Genomic DNA, 8,069 nt, shown 5'->3' on the forward strand with positions numbered 1-8,069 from the left:
AAGAGAAGAGAAGAGAAGAGAAGAGAAGAGAAGAGAAGAGAAGAGAAGAGAAGAGAAGAGAAGAGAAGAGAAGAGAAGAGAAGAGAAGAGAAGAGAAGAAGAGGAGAAGGAGTTGAGCCATGAGTGCGTGAAGAGAGGGGGGGAAGGGAATGGGAGAGGGGCAAGGGGATAGAGCAGAAACAAGGGAAGAGCAACAGAGAGTAAGACAACAAGAGAACAAGAACTGAGGTTGCCTTTCAATTTAAAGACTTGTTAGATTATTTTCAGGCTAATTTGATGAGTCCAAGGAAGATTAATTGCATGATCTTTAAGAACTCATGACAAATCTTTAAAAAGTGATAAAACCAGGCAACTGAAAAACAAGTAGGTTGTAAAACGAGTGGAATTCCAGTGCCATTTATTAGTGCACATTTCTATGATATTAGTCACAAGATCTCATGTAATACTGACTTAGAATTAAACATGAAAATTTGCAACATTTTAAAGTGTGATAATTATAATTCTACAGACCAGAGAAGAATTGACTATTGTAAGCAGAATATTCTGGTATTAAAGTAATCTTTAACCGTCAAAATTATTTTAAGAAATATAATAACCTCTTCTTGTTTTGTAGTTTTCTCAGTGTAGAAAAGTTTGATTATCAATTCCATATGTTCGTATTTTCCAAAAATTATAATCATACAAATTTATTTAATCAAGAGAGATATGGTACTAAATTTCAGGACAAACTTAATGATATGTGCTCCTTAGTGACATCTTTATATATCAGAAGGAAAGAGGAGAGGAAGAAAGGAAGAAAGGAAGGAAGGAAGGATTAAGGAAGGTAGGAAAGTTAAGTGGATATTAGCCCAGAAACTTAATACCCAAGATAAAATTTGCAAAACACATGAAACTCAAGAAGAAAGAGTGGATATTTTGTTCCTTCTTAGAATGGGGAACAAAATACCCATGGAAGGAATTACAGAAACAAAGTTATTAACAGAGCCTGAAGGAAAGACCATCCAGAGACTCCCCCACTTGGGGATCTATCCCATAAACAACCACCAAATCCAGACACTAGGCAGATGTCAACAAGAGTCTGCTGACAGGAGCCTGATATAGAGGTCTCTCATGAGGCTCTACCAGTGCCTTTCAAATACAGAAGTTGATGCTCACAGTCATCCATTGGACAGAGCACAAGGTCCCCAATGAAGGAGCCAGAGAATGTACCTAGAGAGCTAAAGAGGTCTGAAGCCCCATAGGAGGAGCATCAATATGAACTAACCAGTACCCCCCAGAGCTCATTGGAACTATACAACCAATCAAAGAATGTACCCAGAGAGCTAAAGAGGACTGAAGCCCCATAGGAGGAGCATCAATATGAAATAACCAGTACCCCCCAGAGCTCCTTGGAACTATACAACCAATCAAAGAAAACACACGGTGGAACTTGTGGCTCTAGCTATATATGTAGCTAGAAGATGGCCTAGTCCGTTATCAAAGAGAGGAGCAGCTCTTGGTTCTGTGAAGGCTCTATGCCCTAGTATAGGGGAATGCCAGGATCAGGAATGGGAGTGGGTGGGTTGGGAAGCAGGGGGAAGAGGGGAGGGGATAGGGGATTTTTCTGATTGGAAATTAGAAAAGGGGATAACTTTTGAAATGTAAATAAAGAAAATATCTAAAAAATAAAAATAAAATATAAAAAAAGAAGGGGAAGAAGGAGGGAGGAAGAAAGGGAGTGAGGAAGGCAGGGTAGGAACACAGAACAAAGAATAGAAAGAGAAGGAAAGAAAGGACTAAATAAGTACACAGAAATGAACCAGTGTAAACATGAAAACTAATATACTAATGCAATTGATTATAATTCCCATTTTACAATAATAATTCATGCTATCTCTATACTCACATACCATCTTTCCTTCATTTCTGAAATTTTAATATCAAATATATTATGCTAAAATTATATAATATACATTGTGGTCTTTGAATACTTTTGTACTTTATATTCTTTTGGAAACAGTTATTCAAAACCAAGATATAAAAGTTACATGATTCATACTATACTGGTTTAAATAGCTCATTGTGTAATATTAAAACTTATCTAGATAGTAGTAGCATGAACATGAAACTACACCTGTATTCTGACTACTGATGCCTAGATTCATACATCTGTAGGCACATACAAGTATCTATAATAATGACCTAATCTAAATGAAATAGAATATATTATTATCAATGCCTTGTTTGTGATACTGCAACTTTTTATAGATTCAATTATATTTAAATGACACATTGTTCTCTATTAGTTCTCATTATTAATTATAAATATATAGTATCTATAAATATTCAATAAAATCAAATAATACTACATCATGTTCAATCATATACATATGTTTCATCAGATAGTAAAGGTTTTTTTATGTTAGGAACCATGTAAACAAAGCATCTACTGTGAAACCATATTAAATTAAGTGAAAGAAATAAATTAATCTTATGATTTATATTGATTTGAGCTCAGGTTTTCCCTCTCAGGTTGTCCACAACAACCAGGAAATCACTTCAAAGAATTTTGGGATTTGTTTTTGTATTAAATTCCATACTATTGTCTAAAATTATCTTTTCAAGTGTAAAACTGTGTGTATCATTTATTCTAAGCATAGTCACTCCATATACTCTTGGCATATCCTCTGCCACACCTCCTGGGCCTTTTCTTCTTCTTCTAAAATTCTCCCACTTCTAAGATTGTGAGCTTCTAAGCTTGTATAGTATTAAATTCTAGAATCAAACTATGAGAAAAAACTTATTATAATTTTCTGATTCTAGCATATTTCTCTTAACAAAATGATCTCTTTTCCCCCATAATTTCCTGCAAGGGCAGTTTTTCTTTGTGACTAAATAAAACTCCACTAGACAATAGCATTCTATTTATTTCTGTATACACTTTTTACAGTGGCATTCTTCACAATAGTTACATTATAGAATCAGTATCATTATCCATCAACAGAAAGATGAATTCTTATCTTTATAAGCACTATGTTTCCCTCATGTGGAGTATAAACATCTCTTTCTTACAGAGAATAGAACCTGGGAACAGAAATTATTCAATTAATATTTGTTGAATGAGTACATGAATAATAAATGAACTTGTATGGAAGATAGAGGTGGTAGATACACAGGAAAATGTGTTTCTTAATCCATTTATTCATCAATTATTAATTGAGTACTTACTACTACCTGGCAAAGGAAGAGGTTTAGGAGTGCACCTGGGGGACATAGACAAGTATGCCTAAACTATAATTTCTGTCTTCTGAATCTATATAATAAATATTGTATGCCTGCTCTGTGCCAGCAAGGCTTTAGTGCCTGAAGATAGAGTCATGAAGATGAACAGATTCTCCTATCTCTTAAATTTTACATTTCATGGAGTCTAATATGTAGGTTACTTCTGATGTAGACTAAGGACTAATTAAAAGATTGGATATTGACCTTAATAGAAGGAAATGAAAATCAACATCTGAGGAGAGAAATTTGGGGATAACAGCGCTGCTGCATTGTGAGGAAGCACCTGGATGCTATTGAGGTTACTCTATTAAATCATGATTTACACAACCTGAGGTTTTCCTGGGCTTCTCAGTTATGCGGCTTTAGCATTCACTCTGCCTCCTGAACATTCTTCTCTCAGAAGGCTTTTGTCTCTCACTGTACACATGCTTGTATACAGATCTTTCTAGAAGACAGAAGAAAATTTGGAGACACACATGAATAACATCTAAAACATTTCTACGTAGTAATGGTACACTTTGCAAATCAGGTTCTGCCACTTGGCTCAATTTCATACTAGTGAAGAAAAATGGGAATTAGAGATGAGGCTCAGAATCTTTGCAGATAAGTTTCACCTTTCTTCTTTTATTTACTACCATGAGAACTACTATGATTAAAATCCCTCTGTACTGGAATAATAGCCAAGCTTATTCTATTGTCCTATTTGCAATTCATTATTTTCAAGCCTTTGAAGACCATGTTTTATTATTTCCCCCTTTTATTGAATAGATCATTTTCTCAAGTAATACATCCTGATTGTGTTTTGCCCTCCCTCTACTCCTCCCATTTTCACTCCACTTTTGCTACCATTCCATTCCACTCTCTTTCTGTCTCTCATTAGAAATGAATGGGCTTCTAAGAGATAATAATGTTCAACATCCTTAATCATCAGGGAAATGCAAATCAAAACAACCCTGAGATTCCACCTCACACCAGTCAGAATGGCTAAGATCAAAAATTCAGGTGACAGCAGATGCTGGCGAGGATGTGGAGAAAGAGGAACACTCCTCCATTGTTGGTGGGATTGCAAGCTTGTACAACCACTCTGGAAATCAGTCTGGCTGTTCCTTAGAAAATTGGACATAGTACTACAGGAGGATCCAGCAATACCTCTTCTAGGCATATATCCAGAAGATGTCCCAACCGGTAAGAAGGACACATGCTCCACTATGTTCATAGCAGCCCTATTTATAATAGCCAGAAGCTGGAAAGAACCCAGATGTCCCTCAACAGAGGAATGGATACAGAAATTATGGTACATTTACACAATGGAGTACTACTCAGCTATTAAAAAGAATGAATTTATGAAATTCCTAGCCAAATGGATGGACCTCGAGGGCATCATCTTGAGTGAAGTAACACAATCACAAAAGAACTCACACAATATGTATTCACTGATAAGTGGATATTAGCCCAAAACTTAGGATACCCAAGATATAAGATACAATTTGCTTAACGCATGAAACTCAAGAAGAATGAAGACCGAAGTGTGGACACTGTGCCCCTTCTTAGAATTGGGAACAAAACACCCAGGGAAGGAGTTACAGAGACAAAGTTNGTAGCTGTGATGAAAGGATGGACCATTTAGAGACTGCTGTATCCAGGGATCCATCCCATAAGCAGCTTCTAAACGCTGACACCATTGCATACACTAGCAAGATTTTGCTGAAAGGACCCAAATATAGCTGTCTCTTGTGAGACGATGCCGGGGCCTAGCAAACACAGGATTGGATGTTCACAGTCAGCTATTGGATGTATCACAGGGCTCCCAATGGAGAAGCTAGAGAAAGTACCCAAGGAGCTAAAGGTATCTGCAACCCTATTGTTGGAACAACATGATGTACTAACCAGAACCCTGGAGCTCTTGTCTCTAGCTGCATATGTATGGAAAGATGGCCTAGTCGGCCATCACTGGAAAGAGAGGCCCATTGGACTTGCAAAAAAAAAAAAAAAAAAAAAAACAAAGAAAAAAAAACAAAGAAAAAAAAACAAAATATAATGGGCCAAAAACCCCAAAACTTTCATATGAAAGACAATTACACTGAAAAAAAAAGGGATCAAGAGAAAGTACAAAAAAATCAGAGATCTATTTTTTCATACACTCAAAAATGCCCAAAATACAAAAAAGTGGAAGCCATAATATAAGCTCAAAGGATCTGGTGTAGACTTATATTCACATATAAAGGAACACATATTTATTTTTTCTTCCTTGGTCTGGGATACCTAACCCAAGATGGTTTTATTAGTTTCTTTATGTTTTTTTTTAGTTTCATTCATTTACTTGACTATTAAAAAATTTAATTTTTAATAGGTTAGTAATATTCTGTTGTGTAAGTATATCATATTTTCTTTGTCCATTTTGATGAGGGGACATCTATGTTGTTTCCAATTTCTGCCTATTGTGAATTCAGTAGCTGTTAGTATGTTTGATCAGTTGTTGTGGTAAAGTGAATAATCTTTGAGTATATACATAAGCTATAGTCGAATCTTCAGTTTACCTGGCTTTTAAAGTTTCAGATTCAGTTCTGCCACTTTCTCATTTTGAAGTACAGTGTATCTGGCTTTATGTTGAAGCCTTTGGTCCATTTTGAGTTGAACTTTTTTTTTTTTTTTTGGCAGGGAGATAAGAATGGATCTTTTGCATTCTTGTACATGCAGCTGTCCAGTTTGTCCAGCACCATATTTTTAAGATGCTGCCTTCTTTCTAGTGGGTGCTTCTGGCTTTTTTTAAATCAAAATTCAGATATCTAGAAAGCTACTTTAAATTATCCTACTAGATTTACTTTTTCTTCTGGCATAAAGACATTGTACAGCTTTTCTTATTCAGAATTTATCTCACTTTTAGGTATTTATTCATTATCTAATCATGTCCCAAATCATTCACTATGAAAAAATGGAATATGCACATATAAGAGGTAGATTGTAGAGGAAAAAGGACTATATAAGTAACATTTCAGTTGGACCTTGTGAAGACAGGTTTGGTTTGAAATATAAATGTTCAAGTAACAGCCCTGAGAAATTAGTCACTAGATGAATCAGGTGCTCAGAAGACATTCCTTTTATAGGTTACATGTACTATCTGTAGAGGAATTTTAATCTGGCGACATGGCTTCTCCAGCAAGGTATCTCATCCAAAAACATTTTAGGTCTATAAGGTCTAGGTGGAATACATACCTTTATAACTACTCTTAGTACACACATTTAATACCTACCAATTAAAATAGGTTAGGTTGTAAAAGGAAGCAGTCATGTTTGAAAATGGCAATTAATTGAGGGGCAGACAAAGTTATTAATCAGAGATAGGATATGCCCAGCTCTCATGAGAACAACACAGAGGAAAAAGAGTATTTAAGACAGCAGCAGCAGGAGAGAGAGGGAGACGGAGAAGGAGAGGGAGAGGGAGAGGGAGAGAGAGAGGGAGAGGGAGAGGGAGTGAGTGAGGGGAAAAATAGGGAGCTGAGTCAGTTACAGCAGTTGGGTGCAGTTCAGTTGAGTTCCATGAATTGAATTCTTGGTGAGTTCATTCACTGAGTTCAGTTGAGTCAGTTACTTCAGTTGAGTTCAGTGAGTTCATTCAAGAGCAGAATGTAGCCATAGATTGAGGACAGGCCCTAAGATTAGCAAGGATTTCCAGAGTTAGTTTGAAGCCAAGCAATATAATTCAGTGAGATCAATGGAACCAGCTTGGAGATTAATTTGAGCCAGAACACCTGAGTTGAACCAGCCACTCAGAGTTCAGAAAGAAGTAGAAAGTGTGAGCTTATTCAGCAACAAGCCTCTGATATAATTATATCTGGTGAATAAAAGTTGCATTTACAACAATTACTTAATCATTGAAAAGAAGTCCTTGACATGAATTCTTAGTTACATTATCTTTTGGGTTCTATTATGATAAATGACTGTATGTCTGCTTTATTTGGTGAAACACCATAAAATGAATATTTAATGTATCATTACTTAAAGATTTAATATATTGTGCTTTAAAAATTATAAAAGAATAATGAAAGAAACATTTTGTCTCAATTCACTCTCCTTTCTTGCTTATTTCATTTGACTTTATGCATTTTTGTGTGTATTGTAGTGTATGTGTTCATGTATGCACATGCTCTGAACGAAAGACCTTAAATCTGGGTATTTTCTTTCACAATTTTCAACTTATATTTTGAGACAGGGTCTCTCACTGAACCTGGGGTGCTTGGAAATTTGGTTAACTAGCTGTTCCTAGGGATTATCTTGTCTATACTTCCTCAGAACTGGCATTTTTAGCTGATTGCTGAGCATCCAAACTCAAGAACTTTGCTTGTTAAAAAAAAAAAATTGCTGTATTTGCTGAGCCACATGTGCAGTTTCTCTTTTTCAATACTATTTTGGATAAAGTATAAGAAGCATAAACACTAAAAATTTATCTTAAGAATTAATTACTACTTCATATTATATATCTACACACATATATGAATATATATATTACACACAAAGACATATTTTGCTGAATATGTTTCATGTACACACAGACACACATAGATAGATAGATAGATAGATAGATAGATAGATAGATAGATAGATAGATAGATAGATAGATAGAGATGTAAACACAGACAGACACAGAGAGACAGGGAAACAGACAGACAGATACAGAGAGAGGCAGAGAAAGAGAAATAGAGACCACCAGCAAAAAACTCTGATTATCTCTAAGAAGGCAATGGTTTTCTATAGTTCCTCCTCTGCATGTATATAGCCTTATAGAATTTTCTTCTATGCATTTTGACAAA

General features: G+C 35.4%; 1 long non-coding RNA gene across 1 annotated transcript in view; it reads right to left on the bottom strand.

Moving 5' to 3' along the window:
* Positions 1-6,528, bottom strand: part of LOC110305626 — a 21,001-nt gene extending 14,473 nt beyond the window's left edge. The window contains exons 1-2 of the long non-coding RNA XR_002379175.1: positions 6,475-6,528; positions 3,590-3,706 (exon numbers count right to left, since the gene is read on the bottom strand). This is a non-coding gene — a long non-coding RNA (uncharacterized LOC110305626). The remainder of the gene's footprint in view (positions 1-3,589; positions 3,707-6,474) is intronic.
* Positions 6,529-8,069: the final 1,541 nt, after the last annotated feature.

The sequence above is a fragment of the Mus caroli genome, chromosome 2 (assembly GCF_900094665.2).
Source record: "Mus caroli chromosome 2, CAROLI_EIJ_v1.1, whole genome shotgun sequence".
NCBI lineage: Eukaryota > Metazoa > Chordata > Mammalia > Rodentia > Muridae > Mus > Mus caroli.